Raw genomic sequence first — 12,678 nt, forward strand, 5'->3', positions numbered from 1 at the left:
CAAACAATGGCAAAACCAATCAAGATCAACATATTATGTGCAGAATGGTCCTTCTTAGCTATTTAAAACAGAGAAATCAGTATGATGTAGTCTATGCAACTTTATGATAGAGATATATTGCTAAATCTATATATATGATAAATATACATTTGCTTATATTTTACAAACCTATGCCTTCTTGTATATTATTTATTTATCTTTAAATGTAATACAATTTGTAATCTACTGAGGCAAAATGAATTTATTAAAGATAAATAAACCTTTAAACCAGGTGTCCTATTGCCAGAAATGGTCCACTGATGTTTGACAATTCCATTTTTGTTCGTAGTTTCAAAAGCATATATGATATAAAACACTTAATATTTGTACCAAATGTTGAACTATTTAATACATTCTGTTTCTGTTTAACTCTATGTGGATGAAAAATTTATGTTTTTAATTATCTCCATTTTCAATTGATAAGAAAGACAAATTACGAAGTCATAACTGAAATCAATGTAGTTGGAAATGAAAGCAAAGCTCTGTATCTCTTGCTATTTAAGCTTCTAAGTTCTCTATCTATTTTTTATTACAGTGGCTCTTGATGTATTGCATTTCTTGGACACTTACTCAAAACAAAAACATATGAGAAAAATTAAATATTGATGTTCACAGTAGGATAGTTGCAATATTTCATGGAGTTTTACCAAATAAGCAATATTTCTACTTGCTAGGACATTCTTTGTTGATGAAAGATTATTTTTCTTTCCACTCAAAGGAAATCAGAAAAGTCATTTTAAACTATATTTAGCTGTTATGGAACTATTTACTTCTTTTTTTCAGAAGCAAATAGACATGAAATATGATAGAATTGTTGACCAAGATAGCTTTTCCCTGTGACAAATCTGATGATCTCTGTGTTTAAAACAAGGCATGTTGTACTTTAGAAACATGGCTATATTCCATTTGAAATGTTTGAAATATTTTGATTTATTTTTTTAAAAAGATTTTATTTATTTATTCATGAGAGACACAGAGAGAGAGAGAGAGAGGGAGAGAGAGAGACAGAGAGAGAGAGAGAGGCAGAGACACAGGCAGAGGGAGAAGCAGGCTCCATGCAGGGAGCCTGATGTGGGACTCAATCCCAGGTCTCCAGGATCATGCCCTGGGCTGAAGGCAGTGCTAAACCGCTGAGCCACTGGGGCTGCCCAAATATTTTGATTTAAAAAATGTTGGCTTTTTAGTAATAAATTCTTCTATCCACTGTAGTGTAAAAATCTAAAATACATATACAGAAATACTCAGATCTTATCAAATTATTGAAATTGACAAGACATAAACAGATAGATAACTATATAGCTCTATACTTTACAAATATAATTTCTCAATATCTCTGATTTGGCCAGAAAATATATATCAGTTCTTTATGTATACATTTAAAATATAATTTGAAAATTTCTGTCCACATCTAAGCATATATGCGCTGGAATACATTATAGATAATGACTTAGAAACAATTCCACTAAACACTCCAACTCTCTTGTAGATTCTCTACTATGTTGAAGATCAATATGAGGTAATGGACAGATACAGCCATCATCATTTATTTTTCTCACTGATTAGCATAGTAAGTCTCAAGATATTCTCTATAGGCAAAATAATAAAAATCATAATAATACTTAATCTAGAACTAAAGATTGAAATAAGTGAAAAATTATATAAATTATTATTTTAAAATAAAAAATGTATGTCTTGAGACAAAAATTAATTGAAATTCCTCAAGGCACTTTTGATTTACAAATTGATGATATCAGATATTTTCAGGAATACCTGGTGGAAGAAATTGATCTTTGTATTGTGAATGACAGCGTGATGCATAGGATACACCTCTGTCCTTGACCTCTGGGAGCTCCTTCACTAAGCAAGATGAGAAATACATGTTTAAAGAGATAAAATATGAATTTTCATACTATATAAATGGTTTTGTTAAAAGCAAGGTGTATAGATTTCAGGAAAGCAAACTTTCAAAAATATCAAGAGAGACACCCAAAAATGGTTTCATCTTAGGTAGTCTTTGAATAAGAATTCACATTGCCTTAAATAGCAAACTGGTGCAGCCACTCTGGAAAACAGTATGGAAGTTCCTCAAAAAGTTAAACATAGTATTATCACATGCCCTGGTAAACACACTACTGGGTATTTCCCCCCAAAAAAACCACAAAAACACTAATTCAAAGGAATATATGCACCCTTGTGTTTATTGCAGCATTATTTGCAATAGCCAAGATATGGAAGGAAATCAAGTGTTCATCAATTGGTGAATGGATAAGGAAGACATGATATGTGTATATACATTATAATATATATTTATATATTATAATGTAATATTATTCAGCCTTAAAAAAGAATGGAATCTTGCCATTTTCAACAACATGGATGGAGCTAGAGACAATAATACTAAGTGAAATAGTCAGATAAAGATTAATACCACAGGATTTCAGTCAAATGTGGAATTTAAGAAACAAAACAAATGATCATAAGTGAATAAAAGAGACAAAACCCAAGAAACACAATCTTAACTACAGAGAAAAAACTGATGGTTACCAGAGGGGAAGTAGGTGAGGGTATGGGTGAAATAGGTGATAGAGATTAAGGAATGCACTTATGAAAAGCACCAGGTGTTTTATGGAAGTGTTGAATCATTAAGTTGAGCTCTGTATGTTAACTAACTGTAATTTAAATAAAAACTAAAAAAAAATATGTCACTGAAAAAAATTAAATAAATTGTTTAAGTAATTTTAGTCACCTCACTCTACAGTTTTGCATTCAATGCAGTTTTTTCAGTGACAAATTTTTATTTTTTTAATCTGTACAATATAGCACATGCTAATGTAGGCGATTTCTATTTATTATCACCCCAACATTTTAAACATCATTAAAGGCATATATTCTTATTGTTTTATTTTTAAATAAGAAAGCAGAAGCTAGGGATAAAATGACTGCCCTGAGTCATATAGTTATTATGTGATAGATCCAGATTTCAAACCCAGGCTAATATCTGAGCCTGCTTTCCAAACCACACTGCTGTATTACTTAAACCCTGCAATAGATGATAAAAAAGACAAAAAAAATATGAGCTAAAAAACATATTCTGGGTACTAAAGCTATTAACATTTATGATGGTAGAAAGAGGAAATGGAACTAGAAAAACATGCCGAGATCAGATTTTGAAGTCAGGTAATATGTACAAAAAATTTGAATTGGAAAATCTGTAGTCAGTGATAGACATCTTTTTGTAAATAAACATGTAGATATATAAATAGATAAATTGATAGCAAGTGTACCAAGGATCTCTAATATGTCACTAACGTTCATTTATCTATTTATTCATTCAATCAGTTGCTTACTAAGTTGAAAAAACTGTTTAAAGAAGGCTTATTATATGTCAGACACTATGCTACACATATGGATCCTGCTATAAATTAGAGACATTTACTGCTATAAAAAATTTACAAAAAGATTTTTAAAGTCAGGAGAAAACTAAAGTTTAATATGATAGTAACTGTTTTTGGTATGCCATCCTATGATTTATACAGATTTATGCAATATGTAAAATTATTTATATAACACAATGAAAATAGATGAGTGTATGAATGCACACACATATAAATAAGTAACCACACAATATGTAAACATATATATGATTTATTATATAATGTCAAAAATACACAGTCTACACTTAATTTTATGTAAATATGATTACTATCATGCACCTTTTACTGCAGAGTTAATATTCTTGTCATGTGGATACTCTCTTCCCTCTGTCTTATCATTATGAGACTCATCCCTAAAATACTGTAAGCCACCCTAGGTTAACAAAGTAGTTGTTATCCTTACATATTTCCTGTGAATAGTTTTTCAAATAGGTATGCTTACATTTATGTACTAGCTTTCTACAGTTGCCATAAAAAGTACCACACACTGTGTGGCTTAAACAACAGAAATTTATTCCTCATAGTTCTGAAGGCTGGAAGTTCAACATCAAGATGTTGGCAGGTTTGATTTCTCCCAAGGCCTCTCCTTGGCTTACAGATGGCTGCCTTTTAATTGTGTCCTCACAAGGACTTGTCTCTATGCAGATACACTCTTCTTGTCTCTTTCTCTTCTTAAAGTCCTGTTGGATTAGGGCTCTATCCTTATGATTTCATTCCAATTACTTCCTTAAATTACCTCCCATCTCCAAATACAGTTCTATTAGGGGAATGGTCTTCAAAACATGAATTTCATATTTTATATGAAACACACTTAAATATTCTAAGTTTCTAAATGAATCATCATGATAGTATATGTAATAATTTATTTTCAGTTATTATTCCACAAGAATGCTCATTGGTATATTTAGGATAGCACATAAGAGATATTTTCAAAACATAACAAGTTAAAAGAGAATAGAGTAATAAAAATGTTTAATTAAATCAAAATAAAGCAGATAAGCAGAAAAATTTAACAATAGAAATATAAACTAAATAGATGTAAAATGGTAAGATAGCAAATAGAAATCAAATTATATCAATAAACATAAAGATAATATACGGGATTTTTATAATGCATTTATTTAAATATCACTTATAAGAGGTCATTTGAATATATTGATACACATCTTAAAATAAAATTATGGAAAAATATACCTAGCAATATTCATTCAAAAGAAAACATAGGAGATGTAGAAATACAAAATAGTAGACTTTAAGGTAGGAGTCATCAATTTTTTTCATAAAAGGCCTCATAGTCAACATCTCAGGCAGGAAAGAAATAGGGAATCTGTCTCAATTAATCAAATCTTCCAGAAGTTACATCAAATGAATATGTACATGAACTAGTGTTGCTATGTTCTAATTCAACTTTTTTTTTTTTAAATAGTCAGCTGGTGATATATTCTAGTTTGTGGATTCTGATTTTAAGGTAAAAAGCATCAATAAGGATAAACAGAAATAGTTCTTGCTAATAAATGAGTCACTTCAATGAAAAAGAAATTACAATCCTTAACCATATGCACCAAAAAATCTACCTTTAAAATATACAAGGTAAAATATGTACACAACTAGAGAAAAGAAAATCAGAATTATAATGAGAGGCTTTAATATTCTCCTTTCAATTGGTTACAAAAGTCACAAAACAAAAATTTTAAAAAACACAAAAATATGAGCAACACATTTAACTATATTGATGTGACATATTTAGAAGAAGTACAATTCTTAATCTGTTCAAGTGCTCAAGAAACATTAGCCAGACATACAATATGTTGGGCAATAAGAATAAGGTCAATAATTTTCAAAGACTGAATTCATTTGGAGTTTATTTTGTGATCACAATAGTTTTTACATGCTTTAATTTAAATACTATAACCTATAGGCAGAAAATCTCCAATAAAGCCAATATTAAACACTACTCATAAATAATCCAGTGTCAAAGAGGAAAACGAACCTACCAAAGTAAAAGAAGGTAAATTATAGAGAACAGATATCAACAAAATAAAATAAAAGCATAAAAATACAACAAAGGCAAATTTTAGTTGTTTAAGATTTTCAAAAATGTTTTGCAATTCCTAGAAAAGAGGAAGAAATAAAAAGAAAAATTTTTGAAAGTTGAATGAAAATTTGTTATTTTTTAGATAAAAGACTATAAATGCAGGAAAACCAATGAGAAAACACTTTAAAACCAGAAAGGAGTTTAACAAGTTTACTGGCAACAAAGTCAATATAAAAATCAATTGCATTTTATATGTAACCACAAATACAAAACAAAACAAAAATATTGATACTTTTTAGGAGACACAAGATACTCACATAGAGTTTAACATAAAAGAATTTAACAAAAATAAGTCAGCAAAAATCTTTTAATAAATTTCTAAGTTCAAGTGGAGTCTCACATGAAAATATGCATCCATGGGAGCCAAAGACTCAAGGGAAGTTTGCATGCATTCGGACTCTTATTCTTGGCTCTCCACCAGGCACTCATGAGATTGAGCGCATGGTGACTGGAGAAAGCAGCCCTCAGGGGTTCACAGATGCAGAATAGCAGCTTTGCTGGGACCCCTCACCCCTATAAAAACAGAATCTTAATCACCTGAGGTGAGGGCAGCAAATATCTCCAATGCCAGCAGACAGAAGATCCATTGCATCTGGACAAGTAAGAAAAAAACTACATCCCAACAAATGGGGCAAGAAGTAGTTATCATCCAGGTCAACTAGGTCTCTTAACACTGGATCAGGAGCAGTGTAAATAAGAAAGTCCCAAACCTAAAACTGAACCAGGCCAACTGAGAAACCCACAGATTGTCACTACCAGTCAAGCAGCCACAAGCAATCAGCAAGAATATCCTAGCATTGGAGGAAAGTAAAGAGTAAAGAGAATTACACTTATGAGGTGCAGAAACAGAAGCAAGGCCAAACTCTTACAGTGGAACATGATGAAAAACCCCTGGTGGAGGTGACGTTGGGGAATGAAGACAGTTTTCTCACTAATTCTGAGGTAACACGAGAGGAATTTGTAATTTTTTTTTTTTTTTTAATTCAGAGAGAGAGAGAGACTGAGAGGCAGAGACACAGGCAGAGGGAGAAGCGGGCTCCATGCAGGGAGCCAGACGCGGGACTCGATCCCGGGTCTCCAGGATCAGACCCTGGGCTGCAGGAGGCGCTAAACCGCTGCGCCACCGGGGGTGCCCCACGAGAGGAATTTGAAGACTGTGGTGCCATGAGGGTACCAATAAAACAAAAACACAAACACAGCTTGATTCCTCACTAGATTGACTCATACATCATGCCCCAGGCCTAGGAGAAGATGTTTGCCCAGTTCTAGACTTAAAATGCTATCTTCCTTACTCTCTACTCCAGTATACATACTAGAAAATGAGCTATGTAAAAAAGTAAGTACAAAACTATTCACTGTGAAGAGACAAAACTATCAATAGAAGCAGACAACTTGGGCAGCCCTGGTGGCGCAGCGGTTTGGCGACGCCTGCAGCCTGGGGTGTGATCCTGAAGACTGGGGATCTAGTCCCACCTCGGGCTCCCTGCATGGAGCCTGTTTCTCCCTCTCCCTCTGCCTGTGTCTCTGCCTCTCTGTGTGTCTATGAATAAATAAATAAAATCTTAAAAAAAAAAAAAAAAAGAAGCAGACAATGGCCCAGGTATTGGAAGTCTCAGAAGGAAATTTAAAATAAGTATCATTGATGCGTTCAAGTTTCTAGTAGAGAAAAGTGGGTGGCCTACACAAATAGATGGAGAATTTCATGAGATGGAGAATTTCATGAGAGCAATAAAAACTATGAAAAAAATCAAAAGGCTGCACTAGGAATAGGAAATACCATTACATAAATTGATAATGTTCGTTGTGCTCATTGTTAAGCGCAACATAACCCAAGGGATTAGTCAATAAATACAAAAAAGAGTTTAATGAAAATTATTCAAAGTAAACACAAGAAGGAAAAAAAAATCACAAATAAAAACAATATACAGTGTGAAAACAGACCAGTTTTGAAAGACTATCAAATTCACCAACACTACTTGAACTTGAATTTTAAGTAGAAGAGATAAAAAGAAAAAGGTATGAGGAATATTTAGAGAGATAATGACCAAGAATTTTACAAAAATAATGAAGAACTTTCAACCACATAGTCAATAATCTCTGAAAATACTAAACAGGAGGAAAAATAATACTAAAACAAATATCAGTTCACAATATTCAGTGTTAAAAAAAGAGAAAATCTCGAAAGCCAGAGAAGAGTGAAACAAGTTTTACAGATAAAGACAGGCAATAATTTATATTCCCCATCACATCATTTATACACATATACAAAGATGCATAAAATATGCATATTATATATCTATGTATTTAAGAAATTTTGTGTTTGCATTGATATTTCCAATTTTATTGTATCTCAACTGCTCTTTTTTTGCCATCACCCATTCTAGATTTCATATTCTTTCTTCCACAATGAGAACTTTGGTGCCCAATAACATCAACACATTTATTTATTTCCTTAACAATCTTAAAACACATAAAATCATTTCAGAATTATTTTACTCATATGATTGATAATGAAATTTATTAAAAAAAAAATTAGGATGTCCTTTCCATTTTTCGCCTACCTCCCAAAGACTTGTTCAAGACCAAAGTAACTTTCTAGGGGCAAGAGGGAGCCACTCCTGCTCAGTGTACCATGTCAGCAAACTGAAACTTAAAAATGTTCATGTCCCTGTAAATACTCCACTTGACTAGACATGCTGTAGATCAGTCATCCAATGGACAAACACCAAGCCAACTCTGGGCCTTCTCAACCCAAACAAGGCTGATAATGTGACCCCAGACAATCAGATATTTACTATTCTTCTCTCCATCCTAGTCTTCCATGTTCTTTATTCTCTATTCAATAAAAGCTTTCTGACTTCTTCCCCTTTTATAGTTCTCCAAAAAGAGACTATTTCATGAAGTGTTAAAGTTTATTTGTATCACCTTAACTGTCTTCATTAATCATTCTTTTAACAATTTTTGGTGACTAGGAATGGGATTTGAAGCTACAGCCTCAAATAAGAGATGCACAGTCAAGGTTCTGGCTGATTCATTTGAGTTCACTGTTCTTTTGTTACCCAATGCTCTGGGTAAATCACTCCTGGCTATGAACTCCACTCCCATGCACACAGCTCTTCAATCCCAACGAATATATATATATATATATATATATATATATATATATATATTCACACACATATATAATACATATATATGCATATGTCTATTGTATGTAATATATATACATATATGTCTGTGTATACATATGAAACCCTATTGAAATATGTGTACTGTGTGTGTTTGTAGTCCCCAGAAAGGTGTTGGGGTAATTATATTGGGAGTCTACAACAGATGGCAGCCATTAAGGGACTCAAAAGCCTTGAAGTAGGTTCATAGCATAAACTATTGGGGGATTTGGAAAGATAGATTTAGACATAGAAATGCAAGCTGTTTTGACCATCAAAATCATAATCTAAGGTGCGAATTAGATTATTGAAAGATATTAGGGTGTCCCATGCTAAAGAAATCTTCTCATGAAAGAAATAATGGATCTATTGCTAATGGGAATCTAAGAAGCCAAACAGTCAAAATTGGTGGCATGATCTAGCACTTAAAAGCTATTAGAGTGCCTACCACCTAACTCTAAGACTCCAGTGCTAGAATAAACCAGTTGTGGAATGGGTTAGATTGACACTAGGTCATCCACTGCTTAATGTCATTTAAAGCTTTCCTTCTACTGTATCACTACACCTCATTAATGAACATGGGATTCTAGTCAGTTTTGTAACTTAATACAGCAGATCATTAAAAGAAAAAGACTTTGTTTCTGAGCCCATCATTACAAATAAACAGGTATCTCCATGGATCCTAACGATGCACTTGAATTTTCAGTTCCAGTATTAGATTTGAACTGTTAGTTAGATTTAAGGAGTATTTGTATCACCATGGAGAAGGGCTTTAGTTATCTCCTTGCAAAAGAATGCCACCTTTCAGGAAATGATAACTTTATTTTCATAAATAAAATAGTTGCCTATCTTCTATCTTTCTGAAAATATTGAGAATAATTATTTAAAAATATCTACCCTTATATTCTGGTGTATAGAGTTCAAATAAAGTCATAAATCAAGGAATTACTGAATTCCCTAATTATTCCAATCCTCCAGGGTTCACTTACATTGTATTACACTCTATAATATGAAAAAAAAATCACTCAATTGCACTTCACTCTTTCCTAGATTTTACTCTGAAAAATCCTGTTAATTAGCTAGTTTATTGATCTGTGGCCATTGCATACAACTAGTTCTTGAAGTTTCATGTTTAAAAACCTAAGTTTACCTGATGTTCACATGTTAAATAAAAATAATATCCACTCTTAAAAGATACTTAAATTAAGAAGCATTTTTATTACTTTTATTATATTTATGTTCATTTCATAACACTCTCAAGAGAGTGAATTCTAAAATATATGTGAACATGGTTTTACTCTTTGCTATACAAGAATAAAGTCACACTGCCCTCTTTTGGTCAAACACAGTTTATTTTATGGGGAGGGGGGATTGATTTCTATGGAATAAAATCAGAAGAAAGAAAGAAAGAAAGAAATCGAAGTTGGATAGTAAACAAAACGGGCAAATAGTAAACAAATAAATGTTTGTTATATTTCAATCTTTCCCTCAATACCAATCTTTTTTTTTTTTTGGACTGTGTGTTTGTTTGCTTAATTTAATTTTCACTATAGATTTCTCTGACTTACTTGAATAGTGAATTTGCTCATTTAAAATAACTTTATATGTGTGTGTGTGTGTGTGTGTGTAAATCGATTTCTAAATATATCCAATAGTTCTAGTCTTTTTAAGTTTTTATCTATTTATTTTTGAGAGACACAGAGAGTCAGAGACACAGACGGAGGGAGAAGCAGGCTCCATGCTGAGAGCCTGATGTGGGACTCCATCCCGGGACTCCAGGGTCACACCCTAGGCCGAAGGGAGGCACTCAACCACTGATCCACCCATGCATCCCTAGAGTTATTTTTTTAAATGGTTTTTCTGTGCGTAAGCTCCATATTTTTATGAAGTTTTTCTATCTGTACATTTTTAAATTGTGTTGTCATTCTATCCTAAATCAATTGTGTTGATTTATCTCTAAAATTATGTGACCATAGCTTTCAAAACAAGTCAGTAATAAACTAGATGGTGTGAAGCACAATGTGTGTACAAGCCGAGCACATGATTTCTGTGTGTCATTGAAACTTGTTTAATTTCTTTCTTCTTTCTTTCTTTCTTTCTTTCTTTCTTTCTTTCTTTCTTTCTTTCTTTCTTTCTTTCCTTCTTTCTTTCTTTCTTTCTTTCTTTCTTCTTTCTTTCTTTCTTTCTTTCTTTCTTTCTTTCTTTCTTCTTTCTTTCTTTCTTCTTTCTTCTTCCTTCCTTCCTTCTTTCCTTCCTTCCTTCCTTCCTTCCTTCCTTCCTTCCTTCCTTCCTTCTTGTTTTCTTAAAGCAAGTATTTTAACTATTGCCATTATTATGTAAGCATTAGCTTTTTAGACTTACTACATTAAAGCCAAATAAACATGGAATTTTCTTAATATTTATTTCTAAGCCCTCTATTTTCATAGGAAAAAAACTGAACTTAATCCTGCTAATAGTCTTAATGTTTTTATCCTCTCTAAATTAATATGCTGGATTCCTAAAACCAAAAGACTATAATATTAGGATATGGTGCCCTTGAGATGTGCTTGGGTCATGAGGGTAAAATGCACATGAATGGGATTAGTGATTTATGAAAGATGCGCCACAAAGAACCATAGTCCTACCATGAAAGGACACATGGAGAAGGTACTATGGATATACCAGAGTAGGCCTTTTCCAAACATAGAGTCACTGGCCCCATGATCCTTCCCTGAAAAAGAAGTCCCATAATAAGTACTTTCCAGCCTTCAGAACTGTAAGAAATAAATTTCTATTGTTTATAAGCTATCCAGACAATGGTATTTTCTTATACCAGTCCCCAAAACTAAGAATTTAAAATTTAACATTAACATTTTAGTTACTAATACTTCACATGAAAACATATGAATAAAAAATCGAGTAGCATGCTAACTGTATTATAATTACTATCATAAATGAAAAGAATATACATTCATTGTGTTTCATTTAAAGATGGATTCTCACAGTCATTAAATCATACTCTTTCTCTATCTAAGAGAATTGCTCTGTTTTAAACACAGGATTGGGATCCCTGGGTGGCTCAGTGGTTTAGCGCCTGCCTTTGGCCCAGGGCGTGATCCTGGAAACCCGGGATCGAGTCCCACGTCGGGCTCCCGGTGCATGGAGCCTGCTTCTCCCTCTGCCTGTGTCTCTGCCTCTCTCTCTCTCTCTCTCTCTCTGTGTGTGACTATCATAAATAAATAAAAATTAAAAAAACAAAAAGCAAAAAAAAAAAAAAAACATAGGATAGTTTTCCTCTGTCCCATCTCATTTCATCCTTTTCCATTCAAAGAACCAGTCATGCGATGATATAATACTTATCTCGGTCAAAAAAGAATTATTCAAAAAATATCCAGACAAATTTGGAATACTGATGCAATGTGTAATGTGTGATACTGTGTAAAAAGTGCCTATTTGCTCTCAGGATATATGAAAGAGAGAACAGTAAGGAGAGTCACCAGTGGATGAGAGCTCTACAAAATCTTGGATGATGGAAAGAGTATAAGTATATCTGGACAGATGAAACAGCTGAAAGGGGCACCTAGGTGGCTCAGTGGTCGAGCATGTGCCTTTGGCTCAGGTCCTGATCCTGGGGTCCTGGGATTGAGTCCTGAATCAGGTTCCCTGGGGAGCCTCCTTCTCCCTATACCTGTGTCTCTGCCTCTCTCTGTGTCTCTCATGAAAAAATAAATAAAATCTTAAAAAAAAAAAAACTGAGAAAATGAAAGATTAACTTAGCTAGCACAGCCTAATACAGTTTAACATTATAGATTCATTTTTTGGAGGAGTTCTGTGGTCAGAATTTAAAAACCTTGGTATTCCTGGGTGGCTCAGTGGTTTAGTGCCTGCCTTCGGCCCAGGGCATAATCCTGGAGTCCCAGGATCGAGTCCCACATCAGGCTCCCTGCATGGAGCCTGCTTCTCC

The sequence above is a fragment of the Canis lupus genome, chromosome 31 (genome assembly GCF_011100685.1).
Source record: "Canis lupus familiaris isolate Mischka breed German Shepherd chromosome 31, alternate assembly UU_Cfam_GSD_1.0, whole genome shotgun sequence".
NCBI lineage: Eukaryota > Metazoa > Chordata > Mammalia > Carnivora > Canidae > Canis > Canis lupus.